This window comes from Phasianus colchicus, chromosome 12 (genome assembly GCF_987193195.1).
Source record: "Phasianus colchicus chromosome 12, bPhaCol1.hap1.1, whole genome shotgun sequence".
NCBI classification, from domain to species: Eukaryota; Metazoa; Chordata; class Aves; order Galliformes; family Phasianidae; genus Phasianus; species Phasianus colchicus.
The window spans coordinates 12,920,003-12,943,415 of record NC_143447.1 but is presented as its reverse complement, the minus strand read 5'-3'; the positions used below and the strand labels follow the sequence as shown (position 1 = coordinate 12,943,415).

The window sequence follows — 23,413 nt, the reverse complement described above, 5'->3', positions numbered from 1 at the left end:
TATGGGAGGCATCAGGAAGCTCAGTGCTGTCAGTCCTTCCAGCAGGAAGGTCAGACTTGTTGCAGCATGCTGGCCAATTCTGGTTATTATAATTTGCCAACAGAAGTAGTAGAAATATTCTTACTAGTTTTTTCCCTTGAGAGGTTTTTCCTGTTTTAGCTGTTAGAATTGGGAGAATGAGCCCATTTCCAGAGATGCTGAGTGCCTGGAGCACCTTCTGGAATCAGTGTGAGCAAACAGTTCAACACTACAGAAAACCGTCCTGTTTTCAGACTCCCTTTTTGTGCAGATTCATGCATGAATATTGCACAAAAGCTTTGTGATGAGGATCCAGCTGGCATGCAGATAAATTATGTTTTCAGCTGTCTCCCAGTGGGGATGGATTGCATTTTCCTTCAGAGGGGCCAGATGATTTCTATTACAAATGAACCAAAACCTTGAGGCAGGACATGCATTACATTTCCATGACAGCACTGGCAGGAGTGAAAGATCCTGATAAGAATTTAAGGGTAATTGAACTTTGGTCTCCAGCTCTGCAGGTACATAACAAATAGAGCAGCTTCTGAATGCCACATGTCACCAAGCGAGGCTGGGCAAAAGGATGAATGGCCCTATTGCTGAGAAGAGTGAGGATCAGCCAGGGTCCTCAACCTGTCCCAGCTGTGTATGGTCTCTGTTGTCCTTCGAATCAAATGCAAATCAAATGCACCCAAGACTAATTTTTGGCACTAAGGGTGGCTGGCAATGGACAGCCCATGTAAACACCTTTCAACTTGCTGCCTTCTGAGGCTGATCAGGATGTGAGTGTGATTATACAGAGAAACCACAAAGCAAACTTATAAATTTCTAGTATCTTTCAGTTGATACATTTTGAGGTGTGCCAGATGGATGGGAGTAAAATACAGTTTGTGATTAATCAAAGACAGGGAAATAAAAAATGATCTTTGAGAGTGATAAAGCAATTAGTTATTTTTTGAATGTGCCTTGGTGTCAGGAGGCGGGCAGAATACTGATTTAGTTCCCACTAGAACAGATGGACTTTGAAGGCTGCCCAAGTGGTAGGAAACCACACAAGTACTCTTACTCTCCTCTCCATCCCTGTTTCTGGGGCATTCTCCATTGATCACCACCAACTCTGCAGCCCTCAGGCACCCAAAGCAATGTCTTTGTCTGTAGCTTCATGCTTGGAGTTGCTGGGGATGTTTGGTGCTATGTCACTCTCTCCTTTCCTATCATCTCAAACTGCAAACCAATCACAACCTGTGCCCTGAATTTTATCCCGTGTTTCTGCTTTTTTTTTCTTCTTTTCTGCTTTTTTTCCTGATTGTGCTCTCTAAATATACATGCAGTCATTCAATCAAATCAAGAAAGAGCTTCTCCTCAGCTGGTAACTCATTGACTATTCTGTAAAGCCTGTAGTCAGAGCTGCTCTTTAATTAAGATTGCACCAAAGGAGCTTTGATTCCTGTCATGTATTACAGCCCAACGTTGTTTTCTTTGTCACTTCAGCAGGTTATTGGAAATGTAGCCCTTGATTAAAATGATTGTGTGTAATTACATTCCATCTCCACATCTTCAGCTACATCAGAATCTTGTCAGTGGGTCATTGGGAATCAGACTGCCAGAACCTTTGTACATGTTCAATTTATAAAAGGCTGTTTTTCTGGCATGGCATCAAACAGTCCTACAATCCAATAGCTTATTAATGCGCCATTAGCCACAAGGAACACTTTCAAGCAAATATAATGTACAGGGAGAAACAAGGGCTTGCCTGAACTGACTCAGCAGTTTGAAGGTCTTTTCCTCTTTGCAGGGATCACGCTGACTTCTGAACATGCTTGAATGTCTCATGACTAATAATGATTTTCTGCTTCTATACACCTTTTGTTATTTTGGATTCTGATGGATTGAGATCACCAGAATTCGAAAGCAATTCAGTGGACTAAGAAACAGAGTCACAGAATCATTAAGGTTGGAAAAGACCACTAAGATCACCTAATCCAGCCGTTAGCCCATGCCTGTGACTACTCTAAACCATGTCCTTCAGTGCCACGTCCCCACGGTCCTTGAATACCTTCAGGGACAGTGACTCCACCACCTGCCTGTGCAACCTGTGCCAGTGCATGACCTCTCTTTTGGAGAAGACTCTTTTTCTAATGTCTAATCTGAACTTCTCCTGCTGCAACTTAAAGCTATTACTTCTTGTCCTGGAATTATCTTTAAAATGACTAAAGTGAGCAAAAAGACTATCAGCTGCTTTGAAAGGACCCAAAGATGGGGCTCTTCAGTTTGGGAAGGTGGCTGAGGAGGAATATGTTTGAGCTGTACCGAATCACAGATCTGGTGAGTGGGAAAATGGCTTAAAAAAAAGAAAAGGTATAGTTTCCCCAAGGCCCTGGTCTTTGCTTTTAGGTTGTCTCTTTTTATATATGTATGCAGCACAATAATGAGATTCCTCAAAAGCTTTTCATGCATGAAAGGAAACTTAACTCACACAGCTCTGTTCTATGAATTACAAGGTGAGATGAGTCCCAGTGAGTCTCTGCCAGACCCATGGTTGGTATTTGTTTACTGTCAAAGGCTTCTTTTATATCTGTGCTTCCGGAGGTTTAGTTAACTGCAAATGCAGGCTGTAGAGGCTAGTTGACTTGTGAAACCCTTGACTTTCAGACAGAAATAAGTATGAATCTAACTGATAGATATTACCTCCTCAAATAAGTACGTCCTTTGTCTGAACCCCATCTTGCAAAGGAAGAGCATCCCACCAATGATCTTCAAAATTTGCAGGGAACGAATTATGGTGATGCAATTAGGATTAACTAAGTTCTCCTGCCTTGTTTGTTGTGGATCCATATTAAGATTTGTGCTAGGGTAGGAGCCAACTGGACTGCAGTTATTCCTCGTTTTAAAAAGAATAGGTTTTTTCTTAGGTGAACTTTCATATATGTGCAAATACAGATCTGAAATTGCTTCTGGATGAGGTGCTCTTCCCTTCTCCTTGAATTGTTTTCTGTGCTGATGTCTTCTAGGTGATCATCCTAGTGCTGAGCATTATGGTTAGGACAAACTCCAAATCTCCCACAGGCTCAGTATGCCACAGCTGAGTCCAGGAGCATCTGGAAGGACAGTGTATGCAGCCCAAAACAGAACTGGCTTTCCAGTTGCTCAGCTGCAGTTCTGCCTGCTGATATTCCATCAGTGCCAGGTTCAGAAATGACTCTTATTCTCGTGTCAGCTTTCCTAAAGCAGGGCTTTGGCTCACTTCTAGGAAGCAAGCAAGGGCAACTGCTGCTGATCAGTTTTGCAGTGTTTCAGGCATTAGCTGATTCACAAAAATAAAGCAGCCCTATCTTCTATCTTCTCTGTGGTCACCACATGTTAATGTGAAGAGTGAGCAGGTTGCATTGTCTGGGGGAGAAATAATTTTAAATTTAATAAAATCTGTGATTTTTTTTAAATGTATTTTTGTTCCACATTGACACAAAAATGAGACCTCTCAAAGGATGAAGAAGAATGGAGGAGAGAATAGGCAGAGCTGTGTAAGGGGTGGGTGGGTGGATGTAATAAGACTTCTTTAAAGATCTGTTTATGTTCACAACTACAGTCCAAATGTGTGCACCTTCAGCACATGTGTTTTCTGACATGCACATGTACAGGTGCGAGTTAACGCTTCTAAATATACATAATCTCTTCATTTTTTCAAAATAAGCCCACAGGCTAATACATTAAACAAGATACAAGGAAGTCCCATTACTCATTGAAACCTCCAACACTGCATCACAGTCAACACCATGTTTTCTATTTAAGCCTGCTTTGCAAACTGAGATTTAGTCAATCATCTCTGTACCACCCAAAATGCACCCACAGCTTTTGGAGAGTAGGAAGCAGACAGCAATGAGACTGCCATAAAATTCAGTTTTTGTATACACCAAGCATCTGAGTAGGAGAGACGTGCTTTGGCTTGTTGCTGGAGAAGACAGAGTGTGACAAAGAGGTTGGAGCCTGCTCATAAGCACTCTGATGCATGTAGTGTTACTGAGGTCAGCGGCCCTACACTGATATACTGAGTAAATAATGGGACTCCTATGTTAGAGCTGCCCAGGGCATCTATCCTGGGTTGAATGAACACTAACTGCAGACCTTTCAAAAGCAGAGAGATGTACAGCATTGAGCTAGAAAATAGGACTTTATGGGCATGTTAAAATACGATCTGTGCATTGCGTTCTTCTTTGAATGTCTTTTTCCTAGCAGAGAATAATGTTTTTCTTGCATTTACTTGATGGTGAGCACCCTTGAATTACATTAGTTCTGTAAACATTGGACTGGCAGTGACTGAGCTGATATCTAGATCTATTTCTTGGTAATAAAATGCTTCATAAAAACTGCATTGGCTTCAGGCGGTTTGTGGGCAGGTAGAGACTTCTGATTGCTTCACTTTAACTTAGTGTTTTGGGGTTTGCCAGTGCTTGACCAATATCATCCTTCTGGCAACTATCCTTCCCTAGCAGGAACAATAAGGATAACTATTTTCTGACAGGTATGGCAGTGGTCAGGTGTTGCTCACATGGTCAGGAGGAGGTCTGGATAAAGGGAGGCTCCAAGCGATTCAGGCTGAGCAAAGCTTGTGTCTCCAAGATGTCTATCTGGAGTCAGTGGACCATAAAGACTGACAGCCTACATTTGGCATCTCCCATATTATGCAGTGTTAAACCCGACAGGCACAATTTCCAAAGCTTCCATAAAACTTAAGGCAGCTCTGAGAGCTAACAGTTTCAGGGAACACTGCTGAACTTTGTCTTTGAGGAAAGCCGTTCTGCCAGAAAGGATGCTCTGACAGAACACTGCATTCCCCAAAGAAATTCCCCTCGGTATCACCTCCCCTCATCTCCAACTAATAAAACTCTTTTCCTTCAGAAGGAAATCCAAGCAGAGCTCTGACTTTGCAAAAGAAGTGCCAGTAGTTGTCTGAGATCCAATATGGCCATTTCTATTGATATGCAGTTTTTAGTGGGAAGTGTTGACGTACAATACCAGCAGCATGAAATCCTAAGGTAGGCAGCAAGTTTGACCACAAGGAACAGTGTTCAAACTACCCCCTTGGCATCTGCTGGAAGTATAAGTTATAGTGACAGCTCTTCACTGTGGTTTCAAGTCCTTGTAGACTGTTCTGTCCCAGCTTAATACCTCTCTAAACCTAGGAATAGCATCCTCAGCGCTACAGTTTTGTCATGGTGACTACTGCAGTGGATAGTAATTAAAGCATTTGCCAGGTTTCTTATAAACTTAACCTTGAAACTCTATTAGCAATCTAATGGTGAAATGTAGCTGGTGTGTGAATATCTCTCTGTCAAGTGGCAAGATAAGTGCAGTGGTTAGGAACAAGTCCAGAGCTGCCTGTAAGAACTCTGGAACATCCTTATTGCCCACCACTCTGCTACTTATATCAGCTGAGCTATGGGGCAGGGACTCCTCTTAACTCCTTTCTGCTTAAGGTCTTCTGACAAAAGTAATCATGATAGCAAGCAACTTTCACCAGTGTCATTTAGCCAGTGTTTGTTTGCTGCACTGTCCTGAATTTCAGACGTGCTTTGTTGGCTGGTGAAAGTGTGTGGGAAGATGTTTCAGTCACTGTGGTCAGGTGCATCTCAAAGCATAGTAACTTGCTCCTCCTACAAATCTGCTTATTCAAGTGAAAGTATGATGATTTTCTATTTATATGTTTAGAAAAATTCCCCCACAATGTGCTCCTTCACCCTTGTCACTCTCTCCCCACTCTGTCAGATAACCAACAGTCACAAAAATTTTCCTTGCTATAGTAAGTGACTCTAAAACCTGGCTTCTTTCCTTATGCCTTATTTTAAAAGTTGTTTTTTTAAGCTTGGGAAGCAAGATTGCTTTTCTAACCCTGCAGACCTTAGCTTGGGAACTGGATCTATGTTCTTTCCTACCTCATGAATCACCATCCCAAGAATGATTCTGCACTGGCACTTGGAGCCATCTGATAACCCAGGAGGCATTCCCAGCTCCCACCACCCTCCCTGCCCTTACATACAGTGCTGCTGCATTGCTGCTGGATGCGAAAAGCCAACAGTCAGTGAGCAGCTGGAAGTGTGAATGCAGATGAGATATAGACTTAATTCACTTGAGTATAAAGAGGTCATTATTTTCCTGTTCGTAATTGCATTTTAAATGCATAATAAGTAGACTACAGTAACCATATGCTAATGGGCCTAACTATTCTTAATTGATTAAAATAGCTTCCAAAGACTGTTTCTATTCAGGATTTAGTGCAGCACAATGTTACTGCATGGCATCAGGATGGATTTGCAGTTAACTGTGGCTCTCTTCTCTTGGTCGGACTTTTGGGGGTCTGATGGGTGGGGGAAAGGATGGATAATTTTGGATGGACAGGTGGAAAAATCATTTATTCCAAGTCAATAACATGAAGAAGACCACATTCAACTTTACCACGGTAGACAGTGCACTGCATTACACAAGCGTGTAGACAGGAACTGAGTTTTTCCTCCGTGGGATATTCAGACTTGGGACTCCATCTGTTCTGCTGCAAGGTTGGCTTATATTTTGTTTGTCAGATGTGGCCAAAAATAGAACTGAATATCTCACAGTAAAATCAAGATTATTATCTCTGCCTGTGTGTGGAAGATCCAAGGCAATGCAGTTTTTGGTAGTGTCCTAGAATGAAAATATTATTTCTCCTACCCTTGTCTAGAATGAAGGCTTTTGTTCTCCAGCCAAAGAATGAGAAAGAAAGAACTTCTGAAATGTCTTGAAGTTGGCTGCAGTACAGGTTGCTCAGTATTAATAAGCAGAAAAAAAAATAATAGCATAATCATCATAGCAATACCAGCTTGGTGTTTTATCCCACCTCCTTTAAGCAGACTAAATAAACTGTTGCTTTAATAAGTGATGTTCCATGAAGCAGCATGGCAACTGCTCCAGTTTGCTGGCACTTAGGCACACAACAGTATTCTGGCAAAACTGCACCATATACATTTGAAAGACAGCAGCTCAAGGTTTTGCCTTTTAATGGCAGAACATTAAACCACACAACCCATCCAGCTCCAGGCTCTCTGTCTGAGCCATGTCTTATGTTAACCTGTTGTCAAAATAAATTTGATTTGCAACTATAAGACAGTCAAGGTTAATATTTTAATTTTAGATGTTTGCTCTGAACTATTTGAAATGAATTTTTCATGTGAAGGCTTAAGTACACACATAACTTCAATATGTTCTTAGGGCAGCCCTCAGAAGTGAAGCAGTAAGGCCAAGACGCTTAATTGCGTTTAGATTCTTAAATCCTAACTTCTCATTGACTTTAATGAGAACAGAGGTGCTTAGGCAGGATTTAGGAGCCAATCTGTTCCTTTGTCTTTGACTTTTAACCTAAATCCAAATAATACAGTCAGACTTAAATGCATTTTCTAAGTACTTGCTTGTTTTGCTAGCTGAGAACTAGACTACTCTGTACACCTCAGTCTTTATGCTGGACACAATACTTCTCTTTCCAATCTCCACCTCCTATTATTGAATGGAAAGGCAGAAAATTGGAGCACTGCTAATTGCAAGAAGAAAGGAATCTGACTTTGAAAATTAATGCATTTATCTGAAATTCTCCCTGGAATGCAAGTTATTTCCTCATATCTCAGGAAATACTGACCTTCTGGAAAGACACAGTTACTGAGTACACATTAATTTAAATCCATGTGACAAAGGATATCAGATTGAGCCAAAAAAACCCCCACATTTCATAGATCTATGCTGACTAGGCAAAACTGGGGAAAAAAAGGCTGGAAATAACTTGCTTAGTAAATTAATACAAAGCCTTTGACATCATAAGCACTTTAGAATTGCACCTAAACAGCTGGTAAAATGGAAGTTGGTCATCCTGAGTGTTACGTGGAGGGAAGGTCAGAGTAAATAATTAAGCAAGTATGCGGCAAGCCTGACATAGCATTCATTAGAAACTCAGATCAATGGGAATTTGTTTTGCAGTACAAAAACACTGCTGCTTATGAAACCATTAAAGAACTGTGGACTTGGACCAAGTAGATAGAAATCTGTTTTGGAAGGCTTTTCTCCTTAATACGGGATGTTTCCTAATTCTTCTTTTAAATAACATTTAATTTACAAACACTTTCCCATTTTGCAACTGAAACGAATTCTACCCCATACTTGGAGGGGTACTAAGCCTCACGTAACCATTTATGTAGTGTTTGCCCCAAAGCACAGCTAGTTCTTCATTGTCTGATCTTATTTCACATCTAGGAAAGACAAGAATTCATGTATCAAAGGAGAACTCTTTATAATAAGCCTCTGACCAGAGTCACAAGAAATAGATTCATGTTCCATTTAAAGTGTCTAACAGTAGGGATAGTAAATGACAAAAGCAGCCTTAGCTCTTAGGATCTGCCGAAATTCGTGAATGGCAGATCTGTCTTTGCCAGGACTTGGAAGACAGCATATGCAGACCCCTGGGAATAATTCTCTAAAAGCCAAGAGTTCCACCATCGTATTTGGGAGATAGATAGTATATAAAAATAATAACAATGAGTTTGCACATTCACCACTAGCCTTATTCTGCATATCTGTGAGGTACTGCTTCAAGATTCAATCGCAATGTCTGTTTAACTTCTGAACTGCTTTCAGGAATGGGTCCCCATCGTTGCCGTGCTGTTTAAAGAATATGGTATCCCACTGTTATTGTTTATTGCGATGCATCCTGCTTTTTAATCGGTGAAGGATCCTTCTCTTTTTATTTACCAGCATGCAGTATGAGTTGGATGGTTCAAGCACTCCTCTTTTAAGGAGAGAAACCGTTTAGATTTCATTTAAATTTGCTTTTACTCTAAACTTTGCAGGACAATTCTAGTTAAATTTGGTGAAAAACTGCACTTGGTGACAAGAAAACAAACTGGGAGTATTTTACTGGAAGAACTAAACATTAACTGGGAATAAAACCTGGTGGTTCTACACAGCTTCCAGGGCGGATGTGGTTCATTTCACTTCCCACTGCACTGTGTTTTGGTTCCCTATGCATTCTGCTTCGGTAGTTCATTTCATATTATTTTGATTTTATGCTAGCATAAAACTGTGGTAACACAGAATTACACAACTTTGGAACCTTAAGGAATTATTTGGGACACTGTGAACTATGCATAATTCTGTTCTCATAAACAACAAAGTCCATAAATCATCTTCCATCTAGTTTGACGTATGGTGGCAGCCAGGAAAATGCTATGCAGAGCTCTCCGTCTTGCAAATGTAGGCTGGGACCACAGTGTCAGTTAATGCAGCAATGCTAAGGCTTGCTTCCAGGCAGCAAGCACAGAAAACCACAAGAGTAAGTTCTCTTGATTACTCTTTCCTTTTATGTTCTTCTTTTTTTTTTTTTTAATGTGTATACAGAAACAGACAAACCCACAAAACAGTGCAAACACATACGAGAGCATCTACATATGTATCACCATTGACTTCAGAAAGATCCATTTCCACATCTTTCATCATCTGAGCTTGGTAAATTTTATTAATCTTATGTTAAAATATGGGAAAACTGATCTCTGTAGGATGAAAACCCCTCCCTTTTAAAAGAAAAGCTTCTCTACATGGGCTCAGCTCTGACCGAATTGATTTTCCGTTCTGTCTGAAAATGCATATGAAGTGTCTAGAAAAATGTATTCTGATTTTGTAAGAATTTGCGGTTGCTTTGCACAAATCCTGCCCTCAGGGACATGGTTAGCAGGCATGGTGAGGATGGTTTGGTGGCTGGACGAGATGATTTCAGTGGTCTTTTCCAATCTTAATGATTTTATGAAATGTTGCCAGCTGAGAGGTAGCTGGCAAACAGATGCCTTGATGTGCTTGAGCTCTGTAGGCAAAACCACAGACTGAAATTTTCAGCAAAGGCCTTAATTTTTTTGCCTTACGCTCAACAGATAGTGAGCTCTCCAAAATTTAAACCACCAACTGTAATGTTTAGCTGTTAATATGGCAAATGGGGTGAGAAATGAATTGTGTCGTTGCAGTGTGAATGCCATTCAGAAATGCTGATGCATATTAATGCACATTGATGTCATTTAATGAATAATAGATGCATTTGTTATTGCTACGCCACTCGAGCAGGGAAAACAACAGCAGCCTGTGTGGAAATTTGCTGGGAAATGCTATTTGGCAAACAGAAATTGATTATGTATAAATACTTTCCTATGTTGCAGGGGTAGAAGAGGGAAGGGGAGTTGGCAGATTTCATGGACAGAGAGAAGGGCACTCTGGTTTCACGCTGGTTGTGTTGGGAACCTGGGTAGGCCAGCCCTAAGAAATCCCCCACAGGGTACCTGCCACCACAGCCCCCATTTGGCCAAGGGCTCTCATCCAGGCTCCAGAGCCTGGAGAGACATGGTGGAGCCCAAATTGCCCACTGCCAGTGGTGGTTTGATGGTGGCTGCAGGCTGCTTAGGCCTTCTAGGCAAAGCCTCACATCCCCATGTGGCGGCATTGCTACAGACATGGAAGCATGGGTTAAAACTTCCTTGTTTTTTTTTTTGTTTTGTTTTTTTTTTTTCCAGTTGGAAACCATTTCTTCTTCCTTCCTTTTAGCAATCTGGTGAAAAAGTGCTTTTATTCTTCCACATATGCCTTTTCTAACAGCAACCATCAAGGATTTACGGGCTGGTGATTCTCACAGCACCCTCTCAGAGTCATGGTAGTTGTTATTCTGTATAGGTATACGCAGCATATTTGAGAATAATTGGAAGAAAAGAACCCCAGATGATATTTTCTTTTCTACACTCATACTAGCCTCACATTTTCAAAATAGTGGCTTCTCAGACTGTTACTGAGATCTAAAAGCCTCACAAATAAATTTGTAGACTTATCTGTTATTTTGAAGACATGGTGATTATTCATTCAAACATGGGCTAGCGTTCTCAGTTGCTAAGTTTGTTCTAACAAGAACTTTACTGGTTATTTACTACCTCTGTTCTCATTGAGTGACACATAATTCAAGTGCACCTTTATGTTAGCCAGAGTTGTATGGAAAAGAGAAAGCACTAATTCAACCACAAAGAAACTATGCAAACAGAAATCAGAAAGTTTTGACCAGAAACTCTGTGCAGAAAGACAGTTCTTTCTTTTTTGTTCAGTTATTCAGTTCAAGTATTGGGGGGGAAACTCCTGCAGACAATCCAAAGAGCTCAAGTGGAAAAAAGAAGCAATAATTATCTAATGTGCCACATGAAAAATGCTCCCAGAAAAGTACTACCCTCATTTTCTTCTGACGTAAGTTTCTGGTTAGAGATTTTACTGATTTTTATTTCATGATGAGACAAATTTGGGAAAGATTGTCCAGACCTAGCATTGTGATTAAGAGAGCCTAATTGTTACTTCACTTATCCTAGTGACTATCAGTTAGTGTCTGGTTTTCCTCACTGCTACATCTCTGGTCTCATAATTTTATTCACTGTTTTAAAATTCTCTTTGATTCTGCTTTCAAGGCAGGAAAATGCTTAATAGCAGCAGTGACACGGCATTGCGCTCAGCAGAACTGGCACAGCAATCTGAAGGAACTGCTCCTGTTCTCTGATCTCTCCTACAGAGACATTCTGCAAAAATCCATTATTTTCAAGAGAAGTGCATCAATAATGGAGGAAAACAAAAGTTTAGAAAACAAAGATGTTGCTTGCCAATATCAAGAAAGGTGGGAGGTAAATAATAGATCATGTGTAGGAAAGATTGAAAATAAGCTTAATCACTCAAAATGTTTTGAAGGAATAGGTATTCTTATTTTTCCCATGGTGTTATTAGTCTATTTTATGGCTTAAACTGCTCTAAAAGTGCTGACTTTCTCAGTGCAGTGAAACTTCCAGATATTTTAGAAAAGTGCAGTTGGGAAGTTGCATAATAAAATTAATGTCTGCTTACAAATACAATGTCTGCTGCTGTTAGAAAATCCTATTCTCTCAGCAAACCTAGTGAATTTAATAGAGCTGTGGGATAAACTTTTCCTATGCTAACTTACTCAATTTTCCAAACATTTGATGAGTGAGATGTTACGTTGGATCTCATGATGAAGAAACAGGAACTGGAAGAGCAGAGTAGCTGTAGTTGAAATTTTAAGAAGAATTTGTTTCAATACAGCCTCTTCCTCTCTGTAAAGAAAAACAGGTCATTCAGGTGGTGCTGCCCTACCCACTGAATGAGACACCGCCTCATGGAATAGGGGCAGTTAGAGTTTTGCTCTGCTAGAATGAGACTCAGCGTACTGATGGGACAAGAAGTTTCTGATTGCGTGGAAATTCTCAATATAGGATCTATCTGCACAGCAGATTGTGAAAAGACAAGGGGGAATGGACTTAAACTAAAAGAGAGGAGATTCAGGCTACACGCTGGCAGGAAATTTTTTGTGCAGAGGGTGGTGAAGCCCTGGCACAGGCTGCCCAAAGAAGCTGTGGGGGTCTCATCCCTGGAGGTATTCAAAGCCAGGTTGGATGGAGCCCAAGGCTTTGTGATACCACATGCTTTGCATTCAAGAATGTGTTTTCTGTTGATGTAGAGACACTTTGAGGAATCCTGCGTACCCCAAAACAAGCTCACTTGGCCCATCTCAAATCTCTGCCATGGTACTTCACTAACCAGGACGTGCTTAGACTCCCAACACCCTCCAGTCATGCAGTTATGCATGCAGCTCATGTGCTCAGCACTGTAAACTACCAAGGATCTCTTCAGAACAAACCTGGTTGTTGTGTCGACTGTTTTGCGTATCAGGAGTTCAGTATAAACAGACATAACTTGCAAGGGAACAGAGAAAGAAGGCATAGTAAGAAATATGTTTGATATATATATATATATATATTTTAAGGAAAAGTAGTAGGTAAGCTAGTACAGATTGCTGCTGTTGATTTTTTTTTTTTTTTTTGGATAGTTTGTGGGGTGACTTGCTACGTTGAATTCTGCTAAATGTACTGATGACTTGATTAAATTGTGACCTCTCAGCTGAGCCCTAGGTTTTAATGTAGGTGCATAAGGAGATTAACAGTAATGAATTGTCAGGCAAAAAGAAAAAGACACCCATTCTGATCCCTACACAAATAAGGAAACAAGACTTGATATTATACAGAGTAGCCCATTCTTACCAAATCCAACAGATAAAATACTGCTGACAGTGCCAGTGTTATTTCCTTCTCTGCTATTAATTTTAAAAAGTGCTGTAGGCATTCATGTTTTGCAGATGCTTGCTTAAGCTGTAAATACATGTCCACAAGTAAATAAGAAATTGTTTAAGATTGAAGCAACATCTTTTTTTGCTGTGAGATGGAAAATCACTTGGAAAATTCTCCTGCGCTGCATCCAAAATATCAGCAAAGCATTTATGTGCTTCACTGTCCCAAGGCAATGTTCTGAGCATGATGCCAACTGCCGTTGATTTCAATTTCCCAAAAATTACTTTAAAAAACTGTTTTAGCTTGAATAACCTGAAGCAAGCATAATTATTCCTTTTCTCCACATTCCCATGCTAATTCTCTGACAATTGTTCATATGAAAGCTTTCTCTTCAGTTTGTGGGTTGGAGGGAGTGCAGAGGAGCACAGGTTGGAGAAAAATAAGGTTTTTTTGCATGAATATATATTCTGATGGTCTCCAACACTCATCTGCCTGCACAAAGACTATGGCCCAATCTAGACAGCACTGTTCAAGCCATCCACCTGCAAACTGAGCAATGTTAGAGATTTAGAAGATCTGGGATTACCCCTTTGTAAAATGCTGATAACATATGCACAAGCCTTGCCAAATCTCTCTCTGTACCCTGCTTAGAAAGCACTAAACCTCTTTTTAGATGCCAAATTCATTTATTTGAATTGTACTAGAGTCAGCTTCCAAATGGATTCTGCAGCAGTTTCCTATACAGCCTGCTTCCAGTTGGCCAAGGCTTTGAAGTGCACTAGAAAGACTTTTGTTTCCTGGAGGTTGGAAGTTTCAAAGGTAAACTCTTCATTCACCTGAATAGGAAGGTGGCAAACATGTGCTAGAGCTGTTTCTAGCAAAGTTCATGTTGATATCTTTCAGCTATTTCTATCATATAACATGGCAGCAACTGCAGGTATGGGAGGGAATATTTTGTAAGCCAACACTCATAATTTGGTAGGATTACATTTTTGAGACAGCCAGAAATGGAGCTCACATATCTTTAGAAGTTACTTTCTGTGTTTTGCTTAATAGACAGTCTTTCAAGTTTAGTTTTGAAATATAACTTATGTGAATTGTAACTAAGGAAAATCCAGTGAGGTTTTCTCCTACCAAGCTGCCCAATGGCATCACTTGAGCATATTTAAATGTGTGGGTCAGGACTGCTATGATAGCATGTAAATAAATGGCAAGGCTGGTCCTACTTGGAAGCTATACATAGACTTATCAGCTATTACACATATAGCAAGTCCAGATACTTGAAACACAGGAGAATATCAAAGATATTTTAAAACTTGTGTTTTTTCATTAGTCTGATTGTAAGCAGCATGCAAATGTTGGGGAGGAGCAGCTGAGGAATGAGCGAGCCAGGCATTTTATGGGAAAGAAGAGAGATACAATGCTTTAACCCTATGCAGAAGTCCAGTCTCTTCACCTGCAATGATCTGTTATTCCTGTCTAAGTCTGATCCTTCACTCGGGATGGCCAAAGCATTTACAAGGCTACACCCCAAACTGCATGAATCAGAAAATGGAATTAATTGAACCATATTTTGTCAGCTTTTTAACCCAGATCTGTTCCCCAACCAGGTCAACTAACTGTTCTGTGCACATGAAGAGAAGTGCACATTGTAGGGTGGACACTGGAGTAGAAGTGACTGCTGCTTAAACACTAAACTGTCCATGAAAACACAGGTCTTTCCCTTGAGGCCGCAGAATGGCAGAGGAACGTAGTGTTTAAAGGAATGAAAACTCAATATATAAATAGCAGCGGGGAGAGGAAAAAGTGAGCCTTGCCAAAGAGGGAAGAGAATGAGGGAGAGTAGATCTGAGGAAAATGGAGTGTGCTATCTGCATTAGTGGTCTCTCAGTCAGGTGCAAAGAACAGGAGTTGGCAGGAAAACCAGCGTCTGAAGTCTTTATCCTCAACTGTGCGTCAGGGAGCTTTTAAACCAAACGTGGTGTTCAAGTGATTCCAGGGGAACTTTAAGTAAGGGCAGCAATTTGCCCTACTGCATCAACTAGATGTGGCAGGAGAGGGGGAACAATGTGTTCTTGCTGCATTTACACTCTAGTGTTAGCTAGAGCAGAAAGTACAGATAATCCATTGATTTAGATTGCACCTCTTAGTCCAATCTCTGCTGCATTTAATCTGTAAAAATTAAAATTTTGTGTTGCTTGTGGGTTTCAGTGGTTCTCAGGTTCTTCTTGGTAGTTCTTTTAATGGGCAGCTGGTAGAAACTCCAAAGATGAACCTTAAGTTTTACATCTGTGTGTGAGTACTCATACACAAGTGCGTATAAAATTCTCCTTCTGTGTGTTACTGACATTTAAGTTTTTGTTGTTATGGACAGTGACAGTTTCTGTAGTTTCCCAACATGTAGGTAGTGACCTTTTAAAATCAGTCACAGCATCAGGGGATGGTTTTAGGAAGAAATACTGATTTCAGCCATTCCTGTGACTGCTTGCTGTACAAGTCTTGTCAGATAAGCTCAAAATGAAGTAAAAATACACCCTTCTCCCTGAGCTGCTTGTTGAAATGTTCAGCTGCTTTCATCAAGAGAGACAGGTATATCCATCTGGGACCCACTGAGGTGACCCATTGCTTATTTTCCTCACAGATTAAAGTTAACAATTACTTTTGTACTAAATGCTGCTTAAAGAAACTTTGTGGAGGTTATGCTGCTTTTATTTCCTTTCCAAATCTTGATTTACTGATTTTGTTCATATTTATTTCATTCAGGGATACTTGTTATTTTACCCGTTTTCTGGTTTGCTTCAGCTACGTTTGGAGGTGAAGGTGTCTAAAGGGCAGCTTAAACCAAATCTCAGGCTGGGAATCACTGATACAAAATACTACTGAGGCACAGTGTCTCTTCTTCATAAGAAAAGTCATTATATCTGCTTAAGTTCCACGTATGACCAGATCTTATTTGTGGCTGCATTACATTTTCATTCCTCTTTTAAAATATTACTTCCTTTGTTCCCCATGGTTTAAATCAAACCACTACTAGAAAATAGAAGGGTGACACATAACTTCCTTCACTGCCTGTAACAGCTCTATTATAAATCTTTAATGTATCTGCAAGGACTTAAGCAAATAAAGGCACTGATGAGAGGCTGCCTATTTGCAAAAGAAAGGATTGCTCACAAAGGTGAGTGATTGCAAGGTCAGCTTTGTTTGTGCTCCTTTTTATCTTTTGCTCCACAAAAGCATAAGTTTTGCAAATGCAAGTAGTTGTTGATTACTAACAGCATTCTCATCTGCCCTTTATGGAAGTCTGCTGTGTTCTGATCCAGAGTCACTGGGAGTCTCCTCATTGCTGTCTGCTGATTTGGGATCACGACTCAAAGTAGGAAGCTTGGGGAAAATTTCTTTATAGGAGCAATTTTGGGTTAGATTTTTTTTTTCTACTTGCTAGAATGTGAGTACCGACCTGCTCCCATTCTTCAGACAGCTCTTAAAAAGATCACTGCTGAGATATGGCTCAATGATAGAATTGATATGAAGTGGCTTCAGTTGTTTTCTGAGCTGGAGAATCTGCTTCCTTCACGAAAATCCCCATAGAGATGAGAATCATAAGCACTGTGATGGTGTGACAGAGTCTGAACTGGGAGAGAATATGTTATTCATCTTTCATGTAGTGAACAGACACAGCCCATGAGAAGTGAATGGAGTTCTCTTCCCAAGCTTCATGACTTTGAATGATTTCTTATGATTTGTCATTATTTAAGCCTCTTGTAAAGGGAGATACTTTTCTGACAAGTTGCCAGCTTGGAGTGACTCCCTTCCCAGCTTAGTACCAGCTCTTTCTGAACCTCTGTGGAAACCTCACAGTAAATGGTAAATGTGTATAAGCTCACCTTTGTTCTAACTCCATGGCACCTCTCCTTTATAGGCCCTTCTTTGCACTATTGATAAACCACGTTGATATGACATTGTTTTCCCTGATTTCCCCCATAAAGAAGAAGCACAAGGTTCACAAGATGACTTGGGCAGACCCACCGACAGCATGATCCATCTTTATAGAGGAGGTAAACGGATCAATATGGCAAGGCTCTGTATGACAAATACTTAGTGCCTTCAGGGAAGGTAGAAAAAATATTATATCTATTAGTTGTTCCTCCTCTTAGCTGGATCATGCTCAGACTGAGGACTGGTTTTTAAACTAAGCTTGTGAAAATCCAAAGTAATTCTGCAACATATGGTGTGGTCACTTGGTAAGAAGTCATAGAAAGGTTGGTGATGCTGGCAGAGACAATGGGGGCTTAAATATCAGTACAGGAAAACAGTATTGAATGGGGCACATCAGCTTGCTTCTGGACAGTTTATAGCTTAAACTAAAAGTGTGATGCAGCAAATTCTCCAGTAATCAACAAATCACTCAGATGGGGGCAGGGGTAGAAAGAGAAAGAAGGAAAGGTGTTTCCACCAGATAGTTTATATTTGCTTCAGCATGTGGTTCTATACTGCCATAAGCCCTGACTGAAAGTCTAAAGCATAGCATTAAGAGAAAATCTGTGATTTATGATAAAAGAAAATAAATTCTTGCTCTGTTTTTAGTGGGAGAAATGTGAGCATCTGTGTTTTCAGCAGCCTTCTGTCTTGCTTCATAGTCTTTCCCTCTGAACAAGGTACTGACTGACACACTGGGGATATGATGTTCCTCCTGTATTGCAATCCTTTCCTCACTGACTGCTATGAGTATTTGTGAATAGGACCCCAGAGGCTCAGCCTTGCCAGGGCTAGGTGAAACAGATTTGAAACGTACTGCTAAAGTTATGTTCAGAAAGTGTACGTGTCTCTGAAGCTGCTGTTGAAGCAAACACTCGTTAGGTTCACATGCTCTTTCCCTCCTATTGATGTTCAAAAGAGATTAAAGGAACATTAAAAATTCCTTGAGCCAAGTCCTAGAGACTCAGAACCAAGCATAGAGCGTTTGGAGCTTCCTCCAGACATTTCTGTGAAAATCAAGTGTCTGTTTTGCAGTCTGTCACTGATCACTGAGCTTATTCGTAGTTGTACTTTCATGGCCTTATTTTTTAAGTTCCTTGCATTGAACTACCCACCAAAAAGCCATATGTCAGAATTCTTTTCTAAAGCTTCAGAGAAAGAGGAATCATGGGCCAGTTCTATAACTTCTGAAGGTCAAACTGCCCTGTAGAAATGCTTTGCAAAATGTTGAGCCTGATCTTTCAACTTCTGGATGTGTTTTGGATGCATATCTATACTTCTTGAACAGCCCTTGGAAGTGGCAAGTATGTTATTTTTCAGCTGTTATTAGAACAGGAGCAGGCAGCAGTATTTAGGAAGTACTCGATCATAGTCCTTTAATCCTCCTTGAGCACTATTGCACTGCTGCTTTAGGAACAGAGCTTCTGTGTAGGTGTGGAAAATGAAGATAGTCAGCCTGGCAAAGGGATTCTGAATTGAAACTATTACAGAGTATTAAACAATTGCCTTTGCTAAGAAGTGTTAGCAAGTAACATTTAGCATGGCCGTTTTGTTGTTGAAAATGGATTGTCTAAACATATATCTGAAAATCCCAATTAAATTCAATCTTGATGCTCACAGCAGAAAAGTTTAACAAAGATTCTAAGTCATCTGCTTTCATACATATGAATAAAATAATTAGTATGCAGCATATCTAAGTAGTTAGACACCATCAGAAAGTCTACCCTTGAACAACAGAAAGGAAAGAAAGTGCCCTTTCTTTTATAGTCTGGAAAAAAAAGCACTGCACATTTTGGATGTCACAAGCTCTAAGTTATTTTTCTGTATAAACATGACAGCTCTACTAAGCGTGGTAGAAGAATTCTCTGCTCTTGTTCAAATGCAGTTAAGCTTATCCCTTTGACAACATGCTGAATATTGTATTTTTTAACTTAACGTTGTCTGCAGTTGGTTTCTGTTGCAACTGTGACACACGTTTTCACTGTGCTTTGAAATTAGAGAACATGTTTATCCACCTGTGGGGTGTGTGTGTGTGTGTATTTATACGGGACATTGTTTGGATATTAGGAGGAATTTCCTTTTGGGAAGAGTGGTGATGCATTGGAACAGGCTGCCCAGGGAAGTGGTGGAGTCGCCATCCCTGGAGGTGTTTAAGGAAAGGGCAGATGTAGCACTCAGGGATATGGCTTAGTGGGCGCTACTGGTGGGAGGTTGGACTATGTGACCTTAGAGGTCTTTCCCAATTTTAATGACTCTTTGATTCTCTAATGCATCTCTGTACTGGAAGTTTTGTGTCTGGTGCTCAAGCGTCAAGATGGTGCAGTCATATTTAGACTGTGAAGAGCTGGCAATGCTTCTACAAGAGAAATAAGTGGTAGCAAGACAGCGATATGAATTAAAGTAGTCTAAATGTTAATTAAATTCGGTTGCAACTGATTACTGGCAGCGCAAGTTAAAATGACTAAACTTTCCTTTGTGTGCTTCTCTCTAAGATTGCAATGCAATAAAGGGAACTTGACTTATGAGGCAAGGCCCTTGCCAGAGCAATTTTAAAGGCGGGATGAAGTGAAAACATTTGTTTGCTGATATACTTACTCTAGACTGTTGAGAAATTAGCTTTTGTATTTAATATTTTCCATTTAAATTTTGACATGAACAATGATATCTGGGAAATAATTCTAAGTTCCAGTTCAGGAAACACATTTTGATTAGAAATTCAGAACTGCATGAAGGTTGAAGGATAGGTATAATCTTTCTTTTTCCTCTTGTGATTTTCATTATGAACCCAGCATCTTTCCAACATTATTTGCCTTTCCTTTGCTCCCAATTTATATCTTTTGTTTCTGGGAGAAAATCATTTGAAAGCAATGACACGTTCAATTACCACGATTAATTTACCTGAATGTGTCTGATGATAATGTTATCAAAACTGTGTGTTTCGCATACATCCTGCTTACAGGTAAAATCTGGGCTATTTCCTGATGATAGAGAATCAATGTTAGGTTTATAAATCACGTTCAAAATTATCTTATAATAAATCCTCCTATCTTCCAAATTCATTATTGGCTTCTCTGGGTATCTAGATGAAGGAAAGAGAGATGGATGACACACACACACTGATCATAAACCTGCTGCTGGAGAAAGCGCACAGAGCGTGGGCTGAGGTCCTTGAATGAGAGCAGCTCTCGCACCCACCAAGTGCTTGTGAACAGAAAGGAACCCAGAGGAATTGAGATAAGAGAGAAAGGGAAGAGGCGACCAGGTCAGATTCAGACACGATTCACCTGCCTTGTAGATCTGCCCATCTTCAAAGTTGTACAGCAAGTGCAGAGTGTTTGTTCATCGCCTTAATGATTTCACCCGATAGCACCTTACACCACAAAGGTTCTCTTAGGTAGAAAGGAGAAAATTATCTTGATGGCATTGACAGGGAAAATGACCATTATCAGCATTTGTCTCCTTCTCTCAAGGAGCAAAGTCTTTAAGACGTAATTGTTGCATATGAGCAGAAAGATGCGATAACGCAGAGCTGTAATTGCAGGGTATTTCTCAGTGCCTTTAGCTGTGCCATGGGCTAAATGCTACACATCTATAGCAGCATTCCTGCAAAAAGTCTCAGCAGACACTGAGCTTCAGCTGACTTATTTGAGAGAAGTATCCCTTTTAATCAAGTGATGTTTCAAATTTTGCACAGAACTAAAATGACACAGATGTACCAATGAGGAAGATTTTTCTTCAGAATGTAAAAACTTCCTATATATTTCCCTGTAGTTTACAGTGACAAAATAAGTGCTGCTTACAAAGAAAAAATTGTGTTGTGAAATTAAAGACTGCTTTCTTTAGAACCTTTTACAAGAGGCTGATGGCTGTTTAACAATGATGTTTGACACAGCAGTAAGAAAAGAATACCTAACTTTTGGGATTTGTGCATACTGCTGTCAAAAATAAAATCAGCGTGTGTTACCTTCAGGAGATAAACATGCCTGAAGCCAGAAATGGCTGTAATTCTCCTAACAGCAGTTAGCCTGAAGCTGGACTCTCACAAGTCACTAACAAAGCTGTATCAAGAAACCAGAGGAACGCAACTTAAAAACTGTCCCTAAATTAACAGATTGAAAGCTGCACAAATCCGATTTAAAATCTGCATAGAGGTTCTTCCAAAGGTTGCAATTATTTCCCAAGCCCCTATTTTGCAAACACTTTCAAACTATGCAAAGACCCCATGTAGGAACCAAACTTTAAACTGTGCCTTCCCTTTGCTATATAAAGAGAAAGCTCTATAAAGAGAAAGCTGTGCTACTGCAGGTACAGAGACATAGCACTCGAATCCTAGGAAAGCCACAGCTCTGCTATGATGAAGTATTGCTTATAAACATTTATCTGCAAAAAAACACTGAAACCAGAAATCAGACCACTCAAAATAGAAATGGGCTGTGTCCGACAAAGTAAAATAAAAGGATTATTCTTCATCAATGCACTCACTCACAGAGTTGCAATTCACAGCTTTTCATTACCCGGTGGCACAGTCCCTGTAAATCCAGCACTACATACAGACCGTAGTTTGCATCAAGCATAGAATCACGCTCTGTAGTGATAAAGAGCAGCACTCAAAGGTAGGCTGACATTAAGTTATTAAGCAACATCCCTGCTTAAACGCTTCAGATATGAGTACAGAGAAAAGGCACAAACCTAGCAGCACTAGTTCAGCACAGGACCGTTCAGCAAGCACTGCCCTGCAATACACACACACAATGCAAAATTATTCACTTAGTGTCACTGCTATCAGCTCAATTCCTTCGCTTGATTTAGAAACAACAAAAAAATCCTGCAGCTCCCGACACCGGTCCCGGACTGGAGGTTGTCTCTCAGGCAGCAAAAGCTGCAGGGCTTCAGCTTCTTAATAACCTCAGGAAGCGGTGCCTGCTGCAATATCAGAGTCACTTACTGCATTGCTTTTCAGCGGAGTGAAAGTGGCTGCTCTTCTCGGCCGCACATGGCTCTGCCAGCCGGAGGGGCTCCCTGTTCAGCACAATTCAGCTCCAAAGTCTCTGCGTGCAGAGGTAATTGCCTTTGCTCCGTGCTGGGCTTTTCTGGCTGCAGCGACTGCTCACCCTATCCATTGCCTCTGGTGGATGCTAAGTAAGCAATCCCCTGGGTCTTCATAAGGAAAGGATGAAGAGTCACAGCTCTCGAGAGCAGATAAGGTGTTCTGCTGAAAGCCACTGCTTCCATGGCATTTTAAAGGCGAGGGGGCTGGGGATGCCTTCCTTCACGTTGCTGTTGTTGTGTTCTGTAACTCACAGTTGAATTTGCAGCTGAATGCTGGTTTTATGTTTCAGAAAGATTTGAGGTGATATTACAAATCTTTTTTAAAGGCTGAGGAATGAACTCTTTCAACCAAACTTAATCTTTTTTTTTTTTTTTCTTTTTCCAGAACTATGAGGGAGGGAGAGGGGGGCTCCCAGCTTGAGAATGGAGCGTTCCAGGCTCATTTACAGAAGGGGATGGCCAAAAAGTAGCACCCCAAAGCTTCATGAATTTACATGCTGGACTTAGCACAACTCCAGAGCTGCGTATCACCCTTGTCAACTGTCTGTAGGATGTCTGTCAGTGGGGGCTTGTTCTACAGCATGCTGATGTGATAGAAATAATGAACAGTAATAATAGAGGTAGGAAGAAGAAGAGCCTCAGTACAGAATTTCTCATTAGAGATCACACAGTGAAATATTTGCCGTTAGGAAAGCTACGTGGGAACTGCACTCGTGTCCCTGCAACAGCTCAGGTGAGGTGTGGGTGAGTTTTCTCCACCTGGTTGCCCCCATATGTAACACAGCAATCATTAATTAGCATTTCTTACAACGAGACGTTGTGTAAGGTGTTCATCATCCCTCTAAGACTCCTGGGCAGATTTTCTGAGCCACTGCCAGAAATGAAACCTCACGAGAACAGCAGCAGCTCCGCAGGGAGGGAGGAGGCTCCAACTCTGCTTGTGACGGCCTTGAGAATTCCCAGAGGCTGATTATCCAGTTCAGGTGGCACTGGGAAATCCCAGCTGCCATAGAAGTGAACCTAATGAACTTTGTAGGAAAAATAACTGGTCTCTAGAAAAAGATCAGGGAAGGACAGGTATGTTGAAAGTGCAAGTCACATTTTTTCCTTTGGGAACTGTTTTATCAGCTGGACTTCAGCTTTTTTCCCCCCTGAAATTACTGTATTAGTGCAGCTTTCTGTGACAGCTCTCACTGTCATTAGCACGGTTGGCG

The 23,413-nt window shown here is 40.6% G+C and overlaps 1 protein-coding gene across 3 annotated transcripts in view; it reads right to left on the bottom strand.

Annotated features, from left to right (window-relative positions):
* CTXND1 (cortexin domain containing 1) overlaps positions 1–22,353 on the bottom strand; it is a 33,561-nt gene extending 11,208 nt beyond the window's left edge. For all 3 annotated transcript variants that reach the window (XM_090148992.1, XM_090148991.1, XM_090148993.1), the window contains exon 1: positions 22,096–22,353. The gene's annotated coding sequence lies outside the window, so the exon portion shown is untranslated. The remainder of the gene's footprint in view (positions 1–22,095) is intronic.
* Positions 22,354–23,413: the final 1,060 nt, after the last annotated feature.